Here is a 23,507-nt window from a genome sequence, read left to right as displayed (position 1 = left end):
TTCGTGGGTTTGAGCCCGCTTCATCAGGCCAATAACAGTACCAAATGAGAAAAAGCCATTCAACGAAGGGAGCCTCTCGAGAGTTGGATGTTGGATGGCTTTTTCTCAGTTGGCACTGTTATTGGCCTAATGAAGCAGGTTCAGACCCGTGAGACCCGTTGCCTGAGCTCAATAAAAACTCTTTGTTTACACAAATATCTCATTACTGAGGTGAGCCACCTCATCTTTTGATTGTATCTGTTTTTAATTAGTTTTATTAACATCAGAGTGCTTCTTTCCTACATTTGTGCTTATATACCCCCCAACAGTGCCTGTTGGAGGGGTCCAGACAGACCACAAGTGGTTTCGATCACAGTGGATACCTGGCAGTTTCACCAAGGAGAGTGACCACATCCAGGTCCGTTTGGGCCACCCCGGGTGGAGTCGGGTTTGTTGTCTCCACCTGTTTCCTGTGGTTGTTTCAGTTGCCCCCGTGCAACCTGCCTTTGTGAGAAGAACATCCTCTTCACCTTACGGCTATCTTTGCTTTCAAACATACTGCACTACAGGGCTCCCGTTTTTGTTTCCTGTATTTTTAAGGTGTCAAGACACCCCCATCTCTACACATATAGCTTATTGGATATGTTTTTGCGGCCATGCTTCCTGCCATGTACGAGTGCGGCCATGCTGCCCTTGCATGAGTACGTACCCACCTGTGCAGTAAATCAGAGCCACTTGTCCATGAGCACCTTAGTTCTACTGCACAGGCATGGCCACACTTGTGCCAGAAGACGAGAGCTGTTGTCAGCTTCCAGAGGGATCCAGGCAGTGGTGGTGTTCTCCATGAGGACACTGGAAGCCTCCGAAGGATACAAAGGCATCTAACTTTTTTTATTAGCAACAGCCACAGGTTTTCATTAAGCCTCATACACCCATTAGACTGAACTCTAGCATGCATTCGGAGTTATCTTGGCAGAAGATATAGTATGTTTCCATTGATTTATAAAGATCCATCATTCTAAATCTGTAAAATGATGGCGGCCCCCAAGCACATTGTTACCATCCTTGCCCCACCTGCTGGGAGCTGCACTATCCTGCACTGCATCATCATTATAGAAATTGTACACGTTAATCAGGTGTACCCGAACTACATGCACAGCCCATCACCTGGAGAACTGAGCATCATCCTTGTGGGAGATACTTAGACGATGTGTATACCAAGGGCAGAACTAGATAGGGGCAGCCCCTGCACCTGCAGGGGTCCCAGAAGTGTGGGGGCCCAACTACTAACTTTCTCTTTCACTGATACTCCAGATCCGGTGTTTTTGTGGCTACACGTGTTATGAGTGTGAAGATCCTGATGGCCGCACTTGTTTTATGACCATTGCAAGATGAGCCCCTAGACTGTGAGGGTCACCAAGAAGAGGCAAATAAAGGGTTTTGAACATTAAGGAGCACCATCAAAGTTTTGCTGGGTAGGGGGCATGATTTGTAGATATGCCCCTTTGTGTAACCTATAAAGACCACTGGGTCAACATTGACTTTATAGCAAGACTTACATCAATCAAAAGCTTCCATAGGTTTAATCTAAAAATGTAAATAACCAAGCAGAGACATAAAACATGTACAAAACTACACTGAAAATCAACGACATTCATAAATCAATGGAAGAAATATGAGACACACACACAGTGCTCATGAAAATAAGGGTTCGAGTCTGGGAAAGTCTGACATGGGACAGTTCAAAACAATCTAAGTGAAGAATTAGTCTGGTGATTAACTTCCCATATGTATAATATGTTCAGTGTCATAGCCACAGAACTAATGATCTCTTTGCGTCAATCAGTGACTTAGACTTTCTCAACAGTTTTAACATTCTGTCCGCCCACTTTTCCGAGTACGTGATTTACGCGATTGAAACTTAACTCTGTCCTGCTATCCCAAAGCTCAATGGAACAAGATTATAACTGCCCATCGAATTCAAATTGCACAGTCCTGGCTTTCCCAAGATCTTCACTGGGACAAAGTCATCCAACGTATAAATATTATATGTCTGAATGACCAGCTTATGAGTCTTACTGAAGACAATACTAACACTTTTCTTAGAATTTGGAACCCCTGCTTGACCTCAAAGTACAGTAATCATCTTTGCCATTTAGACCACATCTCAGACCATAGCAACCTCATACAGAACTACAGAACAACACATAAAACCCCCTTGAGCTGCAAACTACCATGAGCACTATAACCTACTGGTTCCGACTTTTTTTAACCACAACTTCTCCCCAGGTAGGTTATGGGGAAACAGTAAGAAAGGGCGCAGGAGGCTAGTGGACAAATCGGGCGCCGCCATTCACTCCCATAATAATTATCGTTTACTGGGCGCCGAACAGGAAAAAAGGGCGCCCGAGAATAATAACGTTTTCCAACGGCGCCCGAAGATTTTTTATGTTTTATAACTGCTTGTGATGATTTACGTTTCTTATTTCAATAAAACATTATTTTAAATGTTATCCCTTACTGTTTGTAAAACATTATTATTCACGAAACAAAGCGATCAGTACGTAATGTAAATTGTAATATATTTTATCCCTTACTGTTTTTAAAACATTATTCTACACACAATACAGTGATCACTAAGGAGGGTCTTAGGTTTAGGCACCATCAGGGGGGTCTTAGGTTTAGGCACCAACAGGGGGGTCTTAGGTTTAGGCACCAACAGGGGGGTCTTAGGTTTAGGCACCAACAGGGGGGGTCTTAGGTTTAGGCACCAACAGGGGGGTCTTAGGTTTAGGCACCTACAGGAGGGTCTTAGGTTTAGGCACCAACAGGGGGGTCTTAGGTTTAGGCACCAACAGGGGGGTCTTAGGTTTAGGCACCAACAGAGGGGTCTAGGGGTTAGCCGTAGGTACAGGGAGGGTTACTTAGGCACCAACAGGGGGGGGTCTTAGGTTTAGGCACCAACAGGGGGGTCTAGGGGTTAGGGGTAGGTACAGGGAGGGTTACTTAGTAATTTTTTTTTTAAACGTTATTATACGTTTCACTATTTAAACGGAAGATTAACGTTTTTACAATTGCAGATTTAATGCACATTATTTAATGATTTATAACTTTATAAAACATTAATTTTAAACGAAATACAGTACAATACATTTTTAAACGTTATCCATGCTTATCGTTTAAAACCCTGCGCCCTTTTTTTCCCAGCGCCCCTTTTTAACGTACGCAGGTTATGGACTCTAACTTGCTTCAGTTAGACCTTTAGGTCTTAGGTTATGAATGATGTTTTTCTCGCTTTATAGGAAAGACTATTAGTATGATATGAACTGTTATTTACTAACAGTGTTGACATTTTTGCTTATTTCATATAATTGCCATTGCGTAAGACTTTTGCATGCTTTTAACTTGCTGTCTGACAATATTATGTATGGTTCATTCATATTTCTTCTCAATAAATATGAGAGAAAGAGAAATGTAGTTGTGTATTTCCTGGTATGACTTTCACGTCAAGAAATGGATGAACCAACCTCATTCTGAAAGATGGGGCAGCAGGAATTTTAGTGTGGCCAAGCAAAAACTCAGCAGCTCATTACTTTAAAATCTTCTGCAAAAACTGCTTCATGCGGTGTTTCATACCAGTTACTGCTTACACACCTTCTGCATGCAAAAGGTCAGAGGAATGACAGGCAAGCTTTACTTGAGATCTCACCTGATTGTGTTTACAGAATCCTAGTATGTTTAGTTTCCATGACATTGATTTGGTTTTAGTTTTACAGTTTGAGTTCCTCCCATTATATGCAAAGCCCCTTCATCTGTGTGTAACATGATGTACAGTAGTCCCTTTTTATGAACAGCTCCCATAAGCAGCTTTTCTCCTTAACCAAACGCTGATCTCCATTTGCAGCTTCTTTTTTTTAATTTGTACCCTCCTCTTCAATATTCAGCAGGGCCGAGGCAGAGGCAAGAGAGGCTCCAGCCTCAGGGCGCCGTGTAGGAGGGGGCCCACAACACACTCAGTTATTATTCCCCTATTGTGTTTGAAGCAGAGAGAAATAATAAGGGGCTACATAGCAGTGATTGCAAGCCAGGTAGAGATTAAGGTATGGGGGGGGGGGGGGGGGGCTGGGGTGCCTCTTAGTATATTAACAATCAGTGTGTGAAGGCTGGGGTGGTAGGGATGGTGGGGCGCACTGTGGTGTCTCTGCCTTGGGTGCTGGAGGACCTTGTCCCAGCTCTGATATTCAGCAATTCCTCTTTCATGTCCAGCCCCTCCTTAGGGCAGCAACCGCTCAAGACCTGGGCCTTAGTGACCTTTCCAGAGATCTGGCCCTGCCAGCAAAACCCGCTTCTTGATCCCCACATTTCACCTCCCCTTTCTGCTGCAAACTTCAACCTCTCTCATTCTCTTGATAAAAACTCCCTTCCTGATATCTAATAATTGTAATCTCTCCTGAACGATACCCTGGCTGTAATATCAACTGAACTGTAATATACCGTATCCAACATTCTACCATAGACAATACGTGTGTTATATAATAATCATCATCATCATTCAGCTTGGAGACACATCCACTTTTACGTTGTCCGATTACCAGGAATGGTCACTGAAATGCAAATTATTCTGCAAGATTATGCAAATTTATGCAACTTTAAAATTGACCAAATGTTTGAAAACATTATGTGGCATCAAAATAGAATATAGATCTCTATGCTTTAATCTCAGATAAACACTATTTGCCATGTGCACTGGGATAGGTGTAGCAAAGGTATAAACATTTGGGAAATTGTCCAGACAATTTACAGAGCACCTGTAACGACTCATAGAATAACATAAAGGCCCAATTCACTTTGTCACCTAAGTATCCTAGGAGATCATTTTTCATATTCTATTTAAAATAACTTTTCATCACTCTGCCATTGAAAACAAAAGCCATGTAGTATGGGAAAAAGTACTATCAAAATGATTTTAATAATGATTATAATAGAATGGATTGTATGTGTAGTATGAATAATGAATAGAACAATGGTAGCAAAGAAAAGAGTCTCATATTTTCAGTGGCGGCGCCAGGAGGGTGCTTTGGGTGCTGAAGCGCCCCCTAAAATTCTCCAAGCACCCCAAAGCACTCCCCAGCGTGAACTGACTTTCAGCGTCTAATAGACGCCGTGTCAGTTCACCACAGCAGCAGCCAGCAGCTCCGGCAGTGGCAGAGCAGGGCTACGGTAAAATGGCGGCTTTGGGCGCCATTTTCCCGTAGCCCTGCTCTCAGCGTGGGAGTTTTAGTTGCTGGCTGCAGAGGATCGTGGGAGCTGCGCGCCGGACGGAGGCCGGGACAGGAGGTCTGCTTCAGGTGAGTAAATGTTTTATTTTTATTTATATTAGCAGCCAGGTGTATCGTGTATTCGTGTATGTTCTGGCAAGGTCTGCTAGATGATTGAAGTGTTTTCTGGCCAGGTCTGCCACATGATTGCATGTATTTTCTGTTCAACTCTTCCACATGATTGCATGTATTTTCTGGTCAAATCTTCCACGTGATTGCATGTATTTTCTGGTCAAATCTGCTCCATGATTGCATGCATTTTCTGTGTATTTTCTGGTCAAATCTTCCACATGATTGCATGTATTTTCTGGTCAAATCTGCTACATGATTGCATGTATTTTCTGGTCAAATCTGCTACATGATTGCATGTATTTTCTAGTCAAATCTGCCGACATGATTGCACGTATTTTCTAGTCAAATCTGCTGACATGATTGAACGTATTTTCTGGTCAAATCTGCTACATGATTGCATGTATTTTCTGGTCAAATCTGCTACATGATTGCATGTATTTTCTGGGCAAATCTGCCACATTATTGCACGTATTTTCTGGGCAAATCTGCTCACATTAAGTGTATTTTCTTGAGAAAACCTGCACAATTATGTGGAGAAAGAGTCACCAAAACTTGGGCCCACTGTCTTTGGGTCTTTGGGTTGCACTTTTAAAGGGAACCCGAGGTGAGAATAATATTGAGGCTGCCATATTTATCTACTTTTAAGCAATACCGGTTGCCTGGCTACCGTGCTGGTCCTCTGCCTCTAATTCTTTCAACCATAGACCCTGAACAAGCACGCAGTAGGTCAGGGGTTTCTGACAATATTGTCAGAAGTTGAACTGACAAGATTAGTTGCATGCTTGTTTATGGTGTAATTCAGTTCACTACTGCAGCCAAATAGATCAGCAAGGCTGCCAGGCAACTAGTATTGTTTAAAAGGAAATAAATATGGAAGCCTCCATATCACTTTCACCCCGGGTTCACTTTAAATTACAGTTAGCTCCGCCCTCATCCGGGCATGGCCATGCCCATTTTTTTTTGCTGCGGCATGTTACAGCTACACCCATTTTTGCCATGGCACGCTTAGTCAGCTACCCCGAAAATTGGTCCAGCACCTGCATAGCAACCTCCCCCTCCCAAAAAAGTCCTGGAGTCAACACTGGTTAGAAGGCTCTGATAGGTGGGTAAGGAGAGTTACACAGGAGTTACTCTCCTGCAGAGGGACTCCCCTTCTTCATTAGTTTGCTGACAAGTTTGCCGACAGATATTGGGGGGGTGGGGGCTAGCGGGCACAGGGGACTGAGAGCAGCGAGCTGGGCACATAGAGACACACATAATTCAACTGGAAACATGCCGCAGTCCCCTTTTTAGATTTAAACTGCATTGGGTACACTTTAAGGCCCAGTGCACACCAAAAACATGCCTAGCATTTTTGGACTATTTTTGTGTAGCAGATTTCATATATTGTTACAGTAAAGCTGTTACTGAACAGATTCTGTAACAAAAACGCCTGGAAAACCGCTCTGATCTAGCGTTTTTCAGAGTGGTTTGAGCTTTTCCTATACTTTACATTGAGGCATAAATGCATCTGCAAACCGCAAAAATGCTGCAAGAGCCACCTTTGCGGTTTTCTAAAAACCTCAAACCGCTGGTGTGCACCATCCCATTGAGATACATTAACCAAGCGTTTTCACAGGCGGCAGCGGTTTTGAAAACTCTACCAAAAACTTTTGGTGTGCACCAGGCCTAAGCGAGGGAGGGGGAAGAAAAAAAAAATCCCACAGTTATTGACCTTGCCAGCAGTAAAGATGCTGGCACCATTGATACATTTTAGAATATAAATCAGGATTAGGTGAGATTTTATAATGGCCAAACATTGACTAAATAATTTACAAATGCATATTGTAAAAAAAAAAAAAACTTTTATTCAGTAAAATTCCTCTTTTATATTTTATTATTTCCAAAATGTCAGTGCAATATTCTCTTTAAAAGCTGATTTTTTTTTCTCTTGCATTTTTGCACCTCAGTGGCCTGTCGGAAATGCAACTCTTTTATAGTTTAGTAACCCAGTTATCTGGAAAATATGTCAATGTAACAGCATCAGAGTCCAGCTCCAAAAATCATGACCTCTCATTCTCCTTCCTGGGAGGACAATAAAGCAGTGCAAGCTTGAAAATCGCTCATTTGAACTCTTTTGCACTTACTGAAAGTCAGAGTTGTGAAACCAATTTTACCAAACATCTGTTTCATTTTTATGGGGCCGTAGCACGGATTAAAGCGTAATGATTAAAAAATACAAAGCTACTTCCATGCCGTGGCCCTCTCACAGCATCAGGTGCTGCTGAGTCCACAGTGAAGAAATCTTCTGTGGAAAACAAATAGGAGGGAAAACATGAAGTCCAGAAATTCATCATCGTTGAAGTGATTTTGAGCACAAACCCCATATAGGTGTTTACCCAAAACAGTATAAGCACAGAATATGGTGATAAACTAGATAATCAGAAGAGTGGCAAAGCAACAGGGGATGCAGAGCAAGGACATCGCTAGCCCCAAAGATCAGTGGCACATGCCCCGAATGTCCCCCAGGCAGCAGGCAGCAGTACTCATTTCATCCGCTTGGATTCCAGATTCTGCAGACATCTTCTCTTCCAGGATTCTTCTCCTAGTGTCTGAGAATTAATCAAACACTAGAGCTACTAGCGCCAGATGCTAGGGAGAGAATAGCCAGCTACAGAGGATGTCTCCAGCATGGCCTCCACACAGCAACCAGCGTGTCAGAAATGTGACATTGCCTATTTATGTGATATATTGCATTTTACTTTTTTCTAACAGGCCTACTTACACTGCTGTCAAGTTCATGTAAATTTGGCCACACCCACATTCGGGTGCATGGCCACACCCATTTTTCATCTGTAGTGCCCAAAGTGCTCCGGATCTCTTAGGATCCTGATGCGGAGGTTGTGATGATGAGGGAGGCTGGTTCAGATTCTGCAGAATTGAAATGTCTGCATTTCTGATCGGAATTCGAAAAACAGAAATCAGAATTCGCCGGAAATCCAATTTAATGCAAGTGGTAATTTAAGCCCAATCGCAGAACTCGGAAGCATTGGACCAATCAGAGAATTTTTCCGCAAGAATTAGATTACCGCTGTCATTTTAGACCAATCACAAGATTACATTTTTCTGATTCATGATTTCATTTTTTTGTCATTTTTTGCATTCTCTGATGCAAACAAAAATGACAAATACAATACTCCTCGAAAAGCGGAAAAACAGAAATTGGAAATGGGCATTGGCAGAAATCAGAATTTCCGCAGAATTAGAAATGGGCGTTTCCGACCATCCCTAGTTGTGACCACACAAGGGCCCTAAATCAGAGGGGCCCACATGATGCCCTCCTCCAGTCACTGCATTAGCTCTTTATTGCTGCTGTAGTGGTAACGATCACCTCTATATGTGCTTTGAATTGTGGTAGTCATTAACCTCAGCTTACATTTCTTTCACATAACTGGTTTGCCTTCTTAAAGCAGAAGGTATTTGCGATTATTCAAATTGGAGTGAGCTCTGAGGTTTCCCACAATGCATCACTGCTGAATATGGAAATCATGTTTTTTTTTGTCCCTGATAGCTAAACACACCTCCAGATCCGCTGGCATGCAATGATGTGTCATCTTGTTAACCTCCTTAGCGGTAACCCCGTGTGTGACACGGGGTAAGCCGCCGGAGGGTGCCGCTCAGGCCCTGCTGGGCCGATTGACTTAATTTTTTTTTTGCTGGACGCAGCTAGCACTTTGCTAGCTGCGCCAGCACCCCGATCGCCGCCGCCGCGCGCCCGATCGCCGCTATCCGGTGCGGCGCGCGGCCCCCCCCCCCCCCAGACCCCGAGCGCTGCCTGGCCAATCAGTGCCAGGCAGCGCCGAGGGGTGGATCGGGTCTCCCAATGACGTCCCGACGTCGCTGACGTCGGTGACGTCATCCCGCCCCGTCGCCATGGCGACGGGGGAAGCCCTCCAGGAAATCCCGTTCTTTGAACGGGATTTCCTGATCGCCTATCGCCGGAGGCGATCGGCGGGGCTGGGGGGATGCCGCTGAGCAGCGGCTATCATGTAGCGAGCCCTCGGCTCGCTACATGATAAAAAAAAAAAAAAAATTAAAAAAAACTGTTGCGCTTCCCCCTGGCGGTATTTTTCATACCGCCAAGGGGGTTAAAGGGAACCTGAAGCGAGTAAAATTATTTTAAATAAACACATAATGTAGCTACAAATGAATATTACATACTAACCTCACAGTCAGTTCCTCTCAGAAGCTCACTATTTTCTTCTTACAGTGATCCCTTACAGTTCTGACAATATTTTGTCAGAACTGGAATAAACCACTTCCTGTCAGATATATATCAGCAGCTGTCAGTTACAGCTGAATGTGCAAGGTAATGTCCATGTTCCCCTATGGCTCAAGTGGGTGATATTACAGTTTAACAGTGTGCTGACAAGGACGCTGTTATGGGGTAATGGCCATTTTTAACCTCCCTGGCGTTCTGGACGAGCTAGGTGTCCAGAGACGCCGGAGGTCACCGCTCAGGCCCTGCTGGGCCGATTTGAATATTTAAAAAAAAAACACGCAGCAAGCACTTTGCTTGCTGCGTGTCCTACCTAATCGCCGCCGCTCGTCGCCGATCCGCCACTACCCGCCGCGATACAGGGTCCCCCCCCCCAAGACGCCGTGCGCTGCCTGGCCAATCAGTGCCAGGCAGCGCTGAGGGGTGGATCGGGACTCCCTGTGACGTCACGACGTTCGTCACCATGGCGATGGGGGAAGCCCTCAAGGAAATCCCGTTCAGAACGGACAGGTCTTTGTGACGGCGGCAATCGGAGGGGTGGGAGGGATGCCGCAGGGAGGGGGGAATCATGTAGCTAGTACTAGGCTAGCTCCATGATAAAAAAAAAATGTGTAAAAAACTTTCCCGCGGCCGCGGTGCCCCGGTAATCAGAATGCCAGGCAGGTTAAAATGGAGGATAGAGAATTCCATTGATCACGATGGGACAAATGTGATGCAGGAGAGGAGACAGAGATTGAGGAGTAGACTACACAGGAGGTAAGTATGACTTGTGTATGGTTATTTTGACTTTTTATTTTCAGTTCAGGTTCTCTTTAAATATACAGAGCCACAATAATCCAACATGCATACAGACTGTACTGGATTACTTGATACTTCATCAGTGCATGCCATGGATTAATGTGGCTGAAAGTGGTAGGACTTAAAGGACATCCAAAAATCTATAAATCAGTGACCCTTTTTATCTCCTTCCTGCTATCTGAAGCCATTTTCTGCCAGGAAAGTGTTTTATGGCTGTAATTTCTTAATAGTGAGTGTTACGCTATTGTCCGATCCGGTCCTGACCCAGACAGAAACTGTTACTTGCATAACTGATTTGTAACTCTTTCAGGCAGAGAAAGAAAAAAAGCAAGACAGCATAGTTATTTGTGCGCTTGGCACTGTATATACACAAGTCTATCTCGTAATGTCACTTGTCACCTCGGGTGTCCTTTAAAACACTCAGAGTTACAAAGTACCTAACAAGCTCATGGTGAACCAGAACTCCTAGGAGTGTGTAACGGGCCAAAAGAGACCAAAAGCCTCCTTACTAAAATTATTTACAAAACATAAATTTGCCTTCTTAAAACAGAAGGTATTTGTGATTAACACTCGGGGCCATATGCAATTCACTTTTTCACATGAGTTTTCTCCTAGGAGATAATTTTTTATCTTTAATTTAAAATAATTTTCCAGCACTTTTCAGCTAAAAAGTACCAAAAAGTAGGGGGAAATGTACTATCAAAATTATTTTGAGTAGTTTCTTGATTTCTGGTGGCTTAAAAGGCATTTTTATTGACAAGTTTAAAAATATGACCGAGGTGAAAATTCAGGTAAAAAAGTGAATTGCATATGGACCCGGGTGTTTAAAGTCCTACCCCATAGAGCCATATGAATCCATGCCATGCACTGACGAGGATCAACCAATCTGAAACAGTCTGTATGCATGTTGGTTTAGTTTGAGTGATGGGGAGGCAGTGGCAGCCATACAAGTTACAGACAGATGGGACCAGGCAGCGTGGGAGGACCCTGCCAAAATAACATCTTTCATTTATCGTTTTTTTGGCTGCTTGAGAAAAGTTATCAATTGAAAAAAAATTCTAATACTCCTGTAACACTGATAGGTTCTCTGACAGGTTCCCTGAGAATCAGCAGGCACTTTTGGTTCGTTGACAGACGTGGAGTGATAATGTCAGGACAGAAGGAGTGGGCTCTCTCTGGGAGAAAATCGCTTATCTTAGTTAATACAGCCGAAGGTGTAGAAATGGCTTCTAAAGAGGTCATGTGAAATCACGCCTTGACACATGGAATTTGATTTATTGAGGTTGGAGAACCTAATCAGCAAACCTAGACTGGATTTATAATAAATGGTCTATTGGGTGTCAAACGTTTGCATAGTGGTATGCCTGAAAGCTTAGTAAATCATCATGGCTGTATGCCTACAGTCATGTGCAGCAAGCCGTGATGTGAACTTTGTAGTAATAAGTTCAGGACCTCCTGGCTTTATTAAAGATACACCACTGCTATAGGTATATACAGACTACTGCAATAGTACAAACTCCAGTTCCCATTGTCCAGTTTCATCCAGGCAATGCTTGTGAGCTTATGTGCACTGCTCACAAGCATTGCACACACACACACACACACGCACACACGCACACACACACACACACACACGCACGCACACACACACACACACACACACACACACACACACACACACACACACACACACACACACACACACACACACACACACACACACACACACACACACACACACTAAAAGAACCATCCCCTCAAACTTAAAGGGAACCTGACAGGGGTGTAACGAGGTCCCACCGGGCCCCCTGCAGAAATCATAAGCACCCCCCCTCGGGGCACGCTTGGGCCTGTTTTGGGGTGCTGGAGGGGTCGCAGCATGAGGGGAAAGCCAGGCTGCACTTCGGCGGAGAGGGGGGACGGTCACCTCCCTCACCTCGGGCTCTCCCCTCTGCGCTCCCCTCCAGCGTTGAATAGTTTGTGTATGCAGGTGGCGGACAGCAGCACATACATACCTTCCATGCGCTCCAGCATGGACGTTTCTCCCTCTAGTGTCTGACGCGACTTCCTATATAAACAGGAAGTCACGTCAGAGGCTAGAAAGAGGAACATCCACGCTGGAGCGCACGGAAGGTATGTAGCTGCCGCTGCCCGGCGCCTGCATACACAAACTATTCAACGCTGGAGGGGAGCGCAGAGGGGAGAGCCCGAGGTGAGGGAGGTGACCGTCCCCCCTCCTCGCCGAAGTGCAGCATGGCTTTCCTCTCATGCTGCGACCCCTCCAGCCCCCCAAAACAGCCCCAAGTGGGCCCGGAGGGGGGCTTGGGTCCCCCCACGGCGGCAGGGGCTGCAGGCCCTATTGTTACACAAGAAGTCTCAGGTTTCATACATACCTGGGACTTACTCCAGCCCCCTTGAGGCTGCTCAGTCCCTCGCTGTCTTCCCGGGCCACTCCTATCCCCCGGTAGACAACTTTTGCCAAGTCACGCTTTGTCGTGCATAAGTGCCCTAGTCACGCTCCCATGGTTGGGAGACGGAGCGGGGGACAGGAGTGGCCCGGGGAGATGGAAAGGGACTGAGTGGCCTCAAGGGGGCTGGGGGAAGCCCAATGTAAGTATAAAACCAGAGACTGGTTTAGTCTCAGGTACACTTATGACACCTCTCTCTCCAAAGCGCCTGCAGCTCCCTTTTTCCAGCTTTGGGTGGGGGTACAGAACACTAAATCTACATGTGTGTGTGTGTGTGTGTGTGTGTGTGCGTGCGTGCGTGCGTGCGTGCGTGCGTGCTTGCGTGCGTGTGTGTGTGTGTCAGATACTAGCTACACTTCTTGTTAAGTGGGTGGTAGCACTTATGGTGGCAACTGGCAGCTTAAGCGGGCGCCAGTGGCAACTGGCAGCAGTAGAAAGGTATATTTTGAATTGTACCAAAAATGGTCAATATGGCTCTTTGAAACTAACCATGTCTTCCTTCAAACTACCATTCTCCATTCTAATTGTATTTTCTGTTTTTCATGCTTAACAGTGTTTTTCCCCAATTCTTCCAATAACACACAGAAGTGCTCTTCAGCAGCACGTAATCTCATGAAAGCCTGGAGAGAGAAGACACAAAGGAAAGACGTTGATGTTATTCATACACTAGTAATTACCTGCTGGTTTTCCCACAGGTTTATCCTACTGGGAAGGGTTGTCAGCATCAGCAGTGAGTACCTCATTACTGTGTTCTGTTTAAGGGAACTGGCAGATATAATGCTGGATGGGAGCATCTGAGACTTAGCAGTGTAAACATTTCAGAAGAAAATCCAGGATTGGAAAAGGCACTGGGAACTTTTTTCCCCCTTATTGCAGGCAACAGCAGCTGGCTTAAAATGTGTAATCGGGCTTCCATGGAAAGGTGACCCTATCTGTCAGTGCAGAGAACTGTAGTAGCATTAACTGTGTCAACTGCTCATCTTTATACCGGGAAACCACAGATAATTAGTGCTATGATCATCAGATATCCCTTTCCAGTGATACATCCTGGCCCCTGCATTTTAACAGTCAAGTAAACAAATGTAAAGCTTTTGGAAAGCACCAAGATATTAATATGCAACTCCTGGGTCAAAGTGGTAACTTTTGTTTAAAATGGTATGAATCTTAGCATTTCTCCTTTGCTATAAAAGATTGTTTACAGCCATAAACCTACTACCACAAAAAAAAAAAAAAGTAGCAGAACAGCATTCAAACTGTTAAACACAGCACTTTGTTCTGCAGTTGAAAGCTCCTTCAGCTTATGATCCGCATCCGAAAAGGAGATAACAATATCTTTTGTTTGTATTCCACTGTGCTGTGCTGAAAACAAGCTTTCTCTGCTTCAGGCTGCATTTCCACTTGTGCGGTAGGAATCGTCGCGGGAAAAATGCGAATTTTCATGCGGATTTAAATGCGAATTTGCATGGATGACGATGTATGTGAATTTAACCATGACAGTGCTGGTGTGTGCTGGTGTGATTTTCCATCTTTTCTATGCAAATTCGCATGAAAATTTGCATGCCCAAACCGCATGCAAATTTCCTATTAAATACATAGTATGCAATTCGCATAGCGGTATGCGAATTCTGATGGCTCTGCCATGCGAATTTTTTCTGCACAGAAAAACGCAAAGGAATCCTGACATGTCGAAACAGTCCCATTCACTTGTATTGCTATGCAAATTCGCATGCGAATTCGCGATAGTGGAAATGGGCCCTCAGGCATGCACTCAGGTCAGGAGAGCTCACTAGAAGATTTTATTATATAATAAAAAAAGCTGTGAATAAAGTGTAATGGCAGCTTTCAGAGCACATAAACTGTACTTTGGGAACTTGTAATTTGTAAATGGACAATATTACTTGTGCACAAAAGCAAATATAGTAACTGGATGGGTAATAAAAAAAAGTAGGAAAACACATTTTTATTGAATGTTATGTCAGAGATTTATCCCACTTTTAGTTTAATAATACAAATTGGATAGGGATAATCGGAAATGCAGATTTGCGATTACGCCAAAATTCTGATTTCCACAAATTACCAATAACGCAACAGTCCAATGGTTTTCAGATCTTTGCAGAAAGTGTTGCTTTTTTGCCATTTTTGTTATTGGGGTAGGCAATAAAAATAAAAGAGGTAAATTTTTTTACAGAATCCATAATGTAGTCTGACTCAGAAATACTTGTTAGTATTGGACCGATCAGAGAATGAAATATTTTACAGCAAAAACTGGAAAACCACCGAAATTTCAAACCAGTCACAAGACTTGGAAAAACTCAAAAGTATTGGAGTGTTTTGATTGGTCTAAAATTACCACAGAAATCAAATTTCCATATAAAAAAAAATCTGTATTCTCGGATTGGTCCAATGCTTCTGAGTTCTGTGATTATCCTAAAATCTTCGCGTTGTGGTAATTCAGCATTCCGGCCGATTTCATATTTCTGAATGCTGATTTCTGATTATTGCTGCGTAAAGCCAATTTCCAGTTGGAAACAAGGAAATCATCATTTTACTGTGATGTACTGACCACCCCACCAATTGGATGAATAAAAAAAATTAGGGTTAATGTAAAGTGTGACTTGGCGAAAGAGTAAAGCTACGTACAAATACACAACTGTTGTCGTTTAGAACAAAAGAGAACTAATGGATTGCAGTGATGCTCAAATCCAGATCTGAGAGACACCCGGATAGTTGCTATCCGGATATCTCCCAGTTACCTGTGCGGGGGGGGGGGGGGGGGGGGGAGGGGTCAATCTTACCTGTCTGACATCTTCTTCGTCTGTCCCTGGCGCCTCCCATGATGCGGTCCACGCGGCGGTCACTTGACTACAAACACTTCCTCCTTACGGGTTGAAGGAGGAAGTGTTTGTAGTCACGTGATGCACGTGGACCGCATCGTGGGAGGCGCCAGGGACGGACGAAGAAGACGTCAGACAGGTAAGCTTGACCCCCCCACCCACCCCGCACAGGTTTACTGGGAGATATCCGGATAGCAACTATTCGGGTGTCTCCCAGATCCGGATTTGAGCATCACTGTATTGGATTGGATATTAAGGATTGACCTCTAAAAATGATGGAGGGACACCAAGTCCAGACAGAAATCGGTGGTCCCATTATCCAATATGGGATGGCTGACTAGCGAGCGTAAGCGAGGCAGTCTAGTTGGTTGACTATGGTAAGTGAATGAGAGCTTGTGCATCCTGTCCTTGCACTCTCGGGAAACTGTCATTTGTCATCTGCTGATATCTGTGCTCACCATCAAGCATGGCTGGATTCACAACAGGTTAGATCAGTGCACAGGGCCGTTTTCTGGTTTTCTTGGGCCTTGAGGATCTGAAGCCTAAGGGGGCACCAGCCACCAGGTCATGACAAAGAGGTTGATATACATGAAAGAGGAGGCTGCAAATGGGGAGCAACACACAAAAAAATGAAGTTTATATCTAAGGGGGCTGTTCATGAAAGAGAGGTGCTAACGCAGCGCAGCTTAAAGAGACACTGTAACATCAAAAAGTTCCCCTGGGGGGTACTCACCTCGGGAGGGGGAAGCCTCAGGGTCCCAATGAGGCTTCCCACGCCGTCCTCTGTCCCACAGGGGTTTCCCTGCAGCCCTCCGAACAACGGCGATGTAAATATTTACCTTCCTGCCTCCTTCGCAGTCGCTGTTGCGGCTTTCGGCTCCGAAATAGGCTGAAATACACGATCGCTGTCAGGTCTGCTCTACTGCGCAGGCGCAAGTCTCCTGCGCAGTAGAGCGGACCTGACCCAGATCGGGTATTTCCGTCTACTTCGGAGCCGAAAGCCGCAACAGCGCCCCCGCTGGAGCCTGGAAAGGTAAATATTTACATCGCCGCTGTTTGGAGGGCTGCAGCGAGACCCCCGAGGGATGGAGGATGGTGTGGGAAGCCTCATTGGGACCCTGAGGCTTCCCCCTCCCGAGGTGAGTACCCCCCAGGGAAACTTTTTGATGTTACAGGTTTTCTTTAAAGGGACTCCGACCAGTGCTGCAAAGTACTTAAAGATGCATACCGTTCTGTAGCTTGCGCTCTCCTCTTTCATTTGATGCCTGAATTGCCATTCTACACAAAATAGTTTTCGTTCGATTTCAGAGGAGTAATCCTCTCTTTTAGAGAAGTGCATCACTGAATGAAGCAGGAAGAGGAAGTGACAGGTATGGCCATTAAACAAGTGAAGGAAACAGGAAGAGGAAGTTACATGCATGGCCTTTGCAAGAGGCTCCTTCAGAGGGGTCATAGCACAACTTTGTATGAAGTCGTCTGGCCCCATGCATTTTATAGCGGCAATACCAGGGGGAGTTTGGATAAAACAAGTGGCTGGCACACTCAATTGGTCGTGGGTATGCTTATAAGCATACCCATGAGAGGTGCTTGGAGTCCCTTTAAATTGACCAGCGTGAGTTAAAATGTCAGCACACGCTACGCGTGGTAGTGCTGCGTAGTGTACTCTGGTACCTTTTAAATGACGGCCACTCCATTAATCTCACCCTGAGTCCCGTCGGGTCCAGTGGCTTTCTAGGACGTGATCCCTGCACTTTGATTGGCCCAATTGGCTGCCTGTCAAGTGATCAACCTATATGTTGATGAATCAACCTATATATCTACACATTATGAGAGGCATTTAGCCATCTCACCGTAGCGGGATCATCCTACCAGGCAACATGGGCAAGTGCTTGGGGCCTAGTGGGTGGCAAGGGGAAACCTGCCACCTTATTTGACCTCTCTCCACCAAAAGGGGGCTCCAAATCTACTACCTTGCCTAAAGCCCCATTACATCTTAATCCATCTCTGCATCTCACAACCACTCATAGCCAGCTTGCAGGCCTCTGGAAAACTGTGGTTGTTAGATGTGGAGTTTGTGAGCAGTTTTCACACTGACCTCTTCTGCTCTGCTCAGTAAAGAAGTTGATATTATGTTTACTGACAGTTTTGCAGACAGATAAGAAGTGAAGCTCGGTTTGTGATGTTAACCAGAGAAAGTTCCTGCCACTAACAAAACTTGGTATCAGTAACTGTCCTACAAGTAGTGTTGGGCGAACATCTAGATGTTCGGGTTCGGGCCGAACAGGCCGAACATGGCCGCGATGTTCGGGTGTTCGACCCGAACTCCGAACATAATGGAAGTCAATGGGGACCCGAACTTTTGTGCTTTGTAAAGCCTCCTTACATGCTACATACCCCAAATTTACAGGGTATGTGCACCTTGGGAGTGGGTACAAGAGGAAAAAAAATTTAGCAAAAAGAGCTTATAGTTTTTGAGAAAATCGATTTTAAAGTTTCAAAGGGAAAACTGTCTTTTAAATGCGGGAAATGTCTGTTTTCTTTGCACAGGTAACATGCTTTTTGTCGGCATGCAGTCATAAATGTAATACATATAAGAGGTTCCAGGAAAAGGGACTGGTAACGCTAACCCAGCAGCAGCACACGTGATGGAACAGGAGGAGGGTGGCGCAGGAGGAGAAGGCCACGCTTTGAGACACAACAACCCAGGCCTTGCATGAGGACAAGAAGCGTGCGGATAGCATGCTTTGTACCACCATGCAGTCATAAATGTAATAAAGATAAGTGGTTCAATAAACAGGGACCACGCGGCAACGCTAACCCAGCAGCAGCACACGTGATGGAACAGGAGGAGGCGCAGGAGGAGAAGGCCACGCTTTGTGAGACACAACAACCCAGGCCTTGCATGAGGACAAAAAGCGTGCGGATAGCATGCTTTGTACCGCCATGTAGTCATAAATGTAATAAAGATAAGAGGTTCAATAAACAGGGACCACGCGGCAACGCTAACCCAGCAGCAGCAGCAGCAGCAGCACACGTGATGGAACAGGAGGAGGCGCAGGAGGAGAAGGCCACGCTTTGTGAGACACAACAACCCAGGCCTTGCATGAGGACAAAAAGCGTGCGGATAGCATGCTTTGTACCGCCATGTAGTCATAAATGTAATAAAGATAAGAGGTTCCATAAACAGGGACCGGCAACGGTAACCCAGCAGCAGCAGCAGCAGCACACGTGATGGAACAGGAGGAGGCGCAGGAGGAGAAGGCCACGCTTTGTGAGACACAACAACCCAGGCCTTGCATGAGGACAAAAAGCGTGCGGATAGCATGCTTTGTACCGCCATGTAGTCATAAATGTAATAAAGATAAGAGGTTCCATAAACAGGGACCGGCAACGGTAACCCAGCAGCAGCAGCAGCAGCACACGTGATGGAACAGGAGGAGGCGCAGGAGGAGAAGGCCACGCTTTGTGAGACACAACAACCCAGGCCTTGCATGAGGACAAAAAGCGTGCGGATAGCATGCTTTGTACCGCCATGTAGTCATAAATGTAATAAAGATAAGAGGTTCCATAAACAGGGACCGGCAACGGTAACCCAGCAGCAGCAGCAGCAGCACACGTGATGGAACAGGAGGAGGCGCAGGAGGAGAAGGCCACGCTTTGTGAGACACAACAACCCAGGCCTTGCATGAGGACAAAAAGCGTGCGGATATAGCAGCAATGCTTTTTGCCGCCATGCAGTCATAAATGTAATACAGATGAGAGGTTCAATAAACAGGGACCGGAAACGCTAAACCATCCCAGATGTTCATCGGTCATGTTACTTGGTTGGGGTCCAGGAGTGTTGCGTAGTCGTTTCCAATCCAGGATTGATTCATTTTAATTTGAGTCAGACGGTCTGCATTTTCTGTGGAGAGGCGGATACGCCGATCTGTGATGATGCCTCCGGCAGCACTGAAACAGCGTTCCGACATAACGCTGGCTGCCGGGCAAGCCAGCACCTCTATTGCGTACATTGCCAGTTCGTGCCAGGTGTCTAGCTTCATGCCCGGTTTCAGGTCCAGCGGTGCCAGCCACAAATCCGTCTGTTCCTTTATTCCCCTCCAAATTTCCTCCCCTGTGTGCTGCTTATCCCCAAGGCAGATCAGCTTCAGCAACGCTTGCTGACGCATGCCAACAGCTGTGCTGCACTGCTTCCACGATCCTACTGCTGCTGGTGCTGGGTTAGCGTTTCCGGATGAGGTACAGCTTTGAGATGCGTTGGAGGAGAAGGAGTCAGAGAGGTAGGTGCTGCTGTTGTTATCCAGTGGGAGGGACGGCGGTGCAGCTGTTTGCGGCGTGGGCAACACCCGCGCCGTAGCAGGTGAGGAATCGCTGCCAGGCTCCACAAGGTTCACCCAGTGCGCGGTAAGGGAGATGTATCGACCCTGGCCGAACGCACTCGTCCAGGTGTCAGTGGTGAGGTGAACCTTGCAGGCAACGGCATTCTTCAAGCTTCGGGTTATTTAGCTGACCACGTGCTCATGCAACTCAGGCACTGCAGAGCGCGCAAAGTGGTAGCGGCTGGGAACCACGTAACGTGGGATGGCCACTGACATCATGCCCTTGAAGCTGTTTGTCTCCACCACTCGATATGGCAGCATTTCGCAGGCCAGAAGCTTGGCTATGCTGGCTGGCTGTTACTGCCACGGCCCGGGGGTCATTTGCTGGCAATTTCCTCTTGTGCTCAAACATCTCAGAGACAGACAACTCAACCGTAGCGCTGCACACCGAAGGGCTGTTGGTTGTTGTGTTTGATGAACACTGGGAGACCTCAAGAGCACTAGTCCGGAAAGTGACAGTGTCAGCATCGTCTGATGTTTGTGAATGTTGTGAACCACGCAATGGCTGGGCTACTGCTGCTGCTGAGGCGGGTCTGGTGGTGAGTCTGGTGAACCCAAGGGAGGCAGTGTTGCTGGTGGTACGGTGGTACCCTGTCCTGCCGCGTTTGCCCACAGAGTGGGATGTTTGGATAGAATGTGGCGGCTCATGCTGGTGGTGGAGAGGTTGTTAATACTTTTCCCCCTGCTCAGGCGGGTCTTGCACACCTTGCAAATCGCCATGGTAACATCCTCAGTGCAGTCTTCAAAGAAAGCCCAGACTTTAACTGGCTGAGGACTCGGACCTCGTGCGTGATGTGCTGGTGCTGCTTAACCCACTGCTGGACGCTTGAGAGGTCATCCAAGTAATTATCTGGTCCTGTTCTTTTGGATCTGTGAGGGTTGTTGTCCTGGACAACATGGGCAGTATTGAGTGGGTTTTCTTGGGTGCTCCCCTGTGGCCTGTACGTGAACCGTCAGGGGAAACACCTCTTCCCTTGCCCCTCCCTCTTTCACCGGATTTCTTCCTCATTTCACTTATCCTTAAAGTACACGCTGACTGGCAGCAGTACAGTGGCAGTACAGAAATGCTATACAGTGGTGGGTGAGCGGTGTACCACTATTGTCAGCAGTGACACAGAGCACAATGCTATACAGTGGCGGGTGAGCGGTGTACTACTGTTCCCAGCAGACACAGAGTGGAAGTAAACACAATGCTATATAGTGTGGCTGAGCCGTGTACACAGAGTGGCATTAAACACAATGCTATATAGTCTGCTATATAGTCACCCCGAACAGGGTGATGTTCTGCAGAACCCGAACAGTGGCAAACACTGTTCGCCCAACACTACTGGGAGGGATCGCAGATTTTAGTACCTAAACACACGATACAACATGTTTTCCGGGGTCGGACTCTGAGGCACATACAGATGGTCCCGATCATCATCCTCATCATACAACTCTTCTCCTGAGTCTGACCCACCCACCACCTCTGCCACCCCAACATCCCCAGACACAGACCCCTCATCGTCCTCAACATTAACTTGGGATGCTGGCCTGAGCCAGACCTCCTCCTCCACATCAGGCCCCATCATCTCCTCAATGGCAGCCCTCATTAATCGCTCTGGCGACGGACTGATGGACACAACGTTCTCCTCCGGGGAGGGCTGCTGCTGACCACTGGCTGCTGGGGTGGATGTTATAGCTTGCGTGGGGCGTTGGCTGTTGCTGTTGTTGGGAGTGCTGCTCACAGCGGAGGTCTCTGGGGAACTCATGTTGAGCTCATATAGTGGTTGACGGTGAGTGGAGTATTACTGATCCCAGCAATATACACACTGACTGGCAGAGTACGCAATGCTATATAGTGTGGCTGAGCGGTGTACACAGAGTGGCAGTAAACACAATGCTATATAGTCTGGCTGAGCGAGCGGTGTACTACTGTTCCCAGCAGAATCAGAGTGGCAGTAAACAATGGTATATAGTCTGGCTGAGCGGTGTACACAGAGTGTCAGTAAACAATGGTATATAGTCTGGCTGAGCGAGCGGTGTACTACTGTTCCCAGCAGAATCAGAGTGGCAGTAAACAATGGTATATAGTCTGGCTGAGCGGTGTACACAGAGTGTCAGTAAACAATGGTATATAGTCTGGCTGAGCGGTGTACACACAATGCTATATAGTCTGCTATATAGTGTCAGTAAACAATGGTATATAGTCTGGCTGAGCGAGCGGTGTACTACTGTTCCCAGCAGAATCAGAGTGGCAGTAAACAATGGTATATAGTCTGGCTGAGCGGTGTACACAGAGTGTCAGTAAACAATGGTATATAGTCTGGCTGAGCGGTGTACACACAATGCTATATAGTCTGCTATATAGTGTCAGTAAACAATGGTATATAGTCTGGCTGAGCGAGCGGTGTACTACTGTTCCCAGCAGAATCAGAGTGGCAGTAAACAATGGTATATAGTCTGGCTGAGCGAGCGGTGTACTACTGTTCCCAGCAGAATCAGAGTGGCAGTAAACAATGGTATATAGTCTGGCTGAGCGGTGTACACAGAGTGTCAGTAAACAATGGTATATAGTCTGGCTGAGCGGTGTACACACAATGCTATATAGTCTGCTATATAGTGTCAGTAAACAATGGTATATAGTCTGGCTGAGCGAGCGGTGTACTACTGTTCCCAGCAGAATCAGAGTGGCAGTAAACAATGGTATATAGTCTGGCTGAGCGAGCGGTGTACTACTGTTCCCAGCAGAATCAGAGTGGCAGTAAACAATGGTATATAGTCTGGCTGAGCGGTGTACACAGAGTGTCAGTAAACAATGGTATATAGTCTGGCTGAGCGGTGTACACACAATGCTATATAGTCTGCTATATAGTGTCAGTAAACAATGGTATATAGTCTGGCTGAGCGAGCGGTGTACTACTGTTCCCAGCAGAATCAGAGTGGCAGTAAACAATGGTATATAGTCTGGCTGAGCGGTGTACACAGAGTGTCAGTAAACAATGGTATATAGTCTGGCTGAGCGGTGTACACACAATGCTATATAGTCTGCTATATAGTGTCAGTAAACAATGGTATATAGTCTGGCTGAGCGAGCGGTGTACTACTGTTCCCAGCAGAATCAGAGTGGCAGTAAACAATGGTATATAGTCTGGCTGAGCGGTGTACACAGAGTGTCAGTAAACAATGGTATATAGTCTGGCTGAGCGGTGTACACACAATGCTATATAGTCTGCTATATAGTGTCAGTAAACAATGCTATATAGTGTGGCTGAACGAGCGGTGTACTACTGTTCCCAGCAGACACAGAACAGTACACAGAATGCTATATAGTGTGGCTGAACGAGCGGTGTACTACTGTTCCCAGCAGACACAGAACAGTACACAGAATGCTATATAGTGTGGCTGAACGAGCGGTGTAC

Source organism: Hyperolius riggenbachi, chromosome 2 (assembly GCF_040937935.1).
Source record: "Hyperolius riggenbachi isolate aHypRig1 chromosome 2, aHypRig1.pri, whole genome shotgun sequence".
Taxonomy (NCBI): Eukaryota; Metazoa; Chordata; class Amphibia; order Anura; family Hyperoliidae; genus Hyperolius; species Hyperolius riggenbachi.
The sequence above is the reverse complement of the archived record's forward strand: the minus strand, read 5'-3'. Positions refer to the sequence as shown.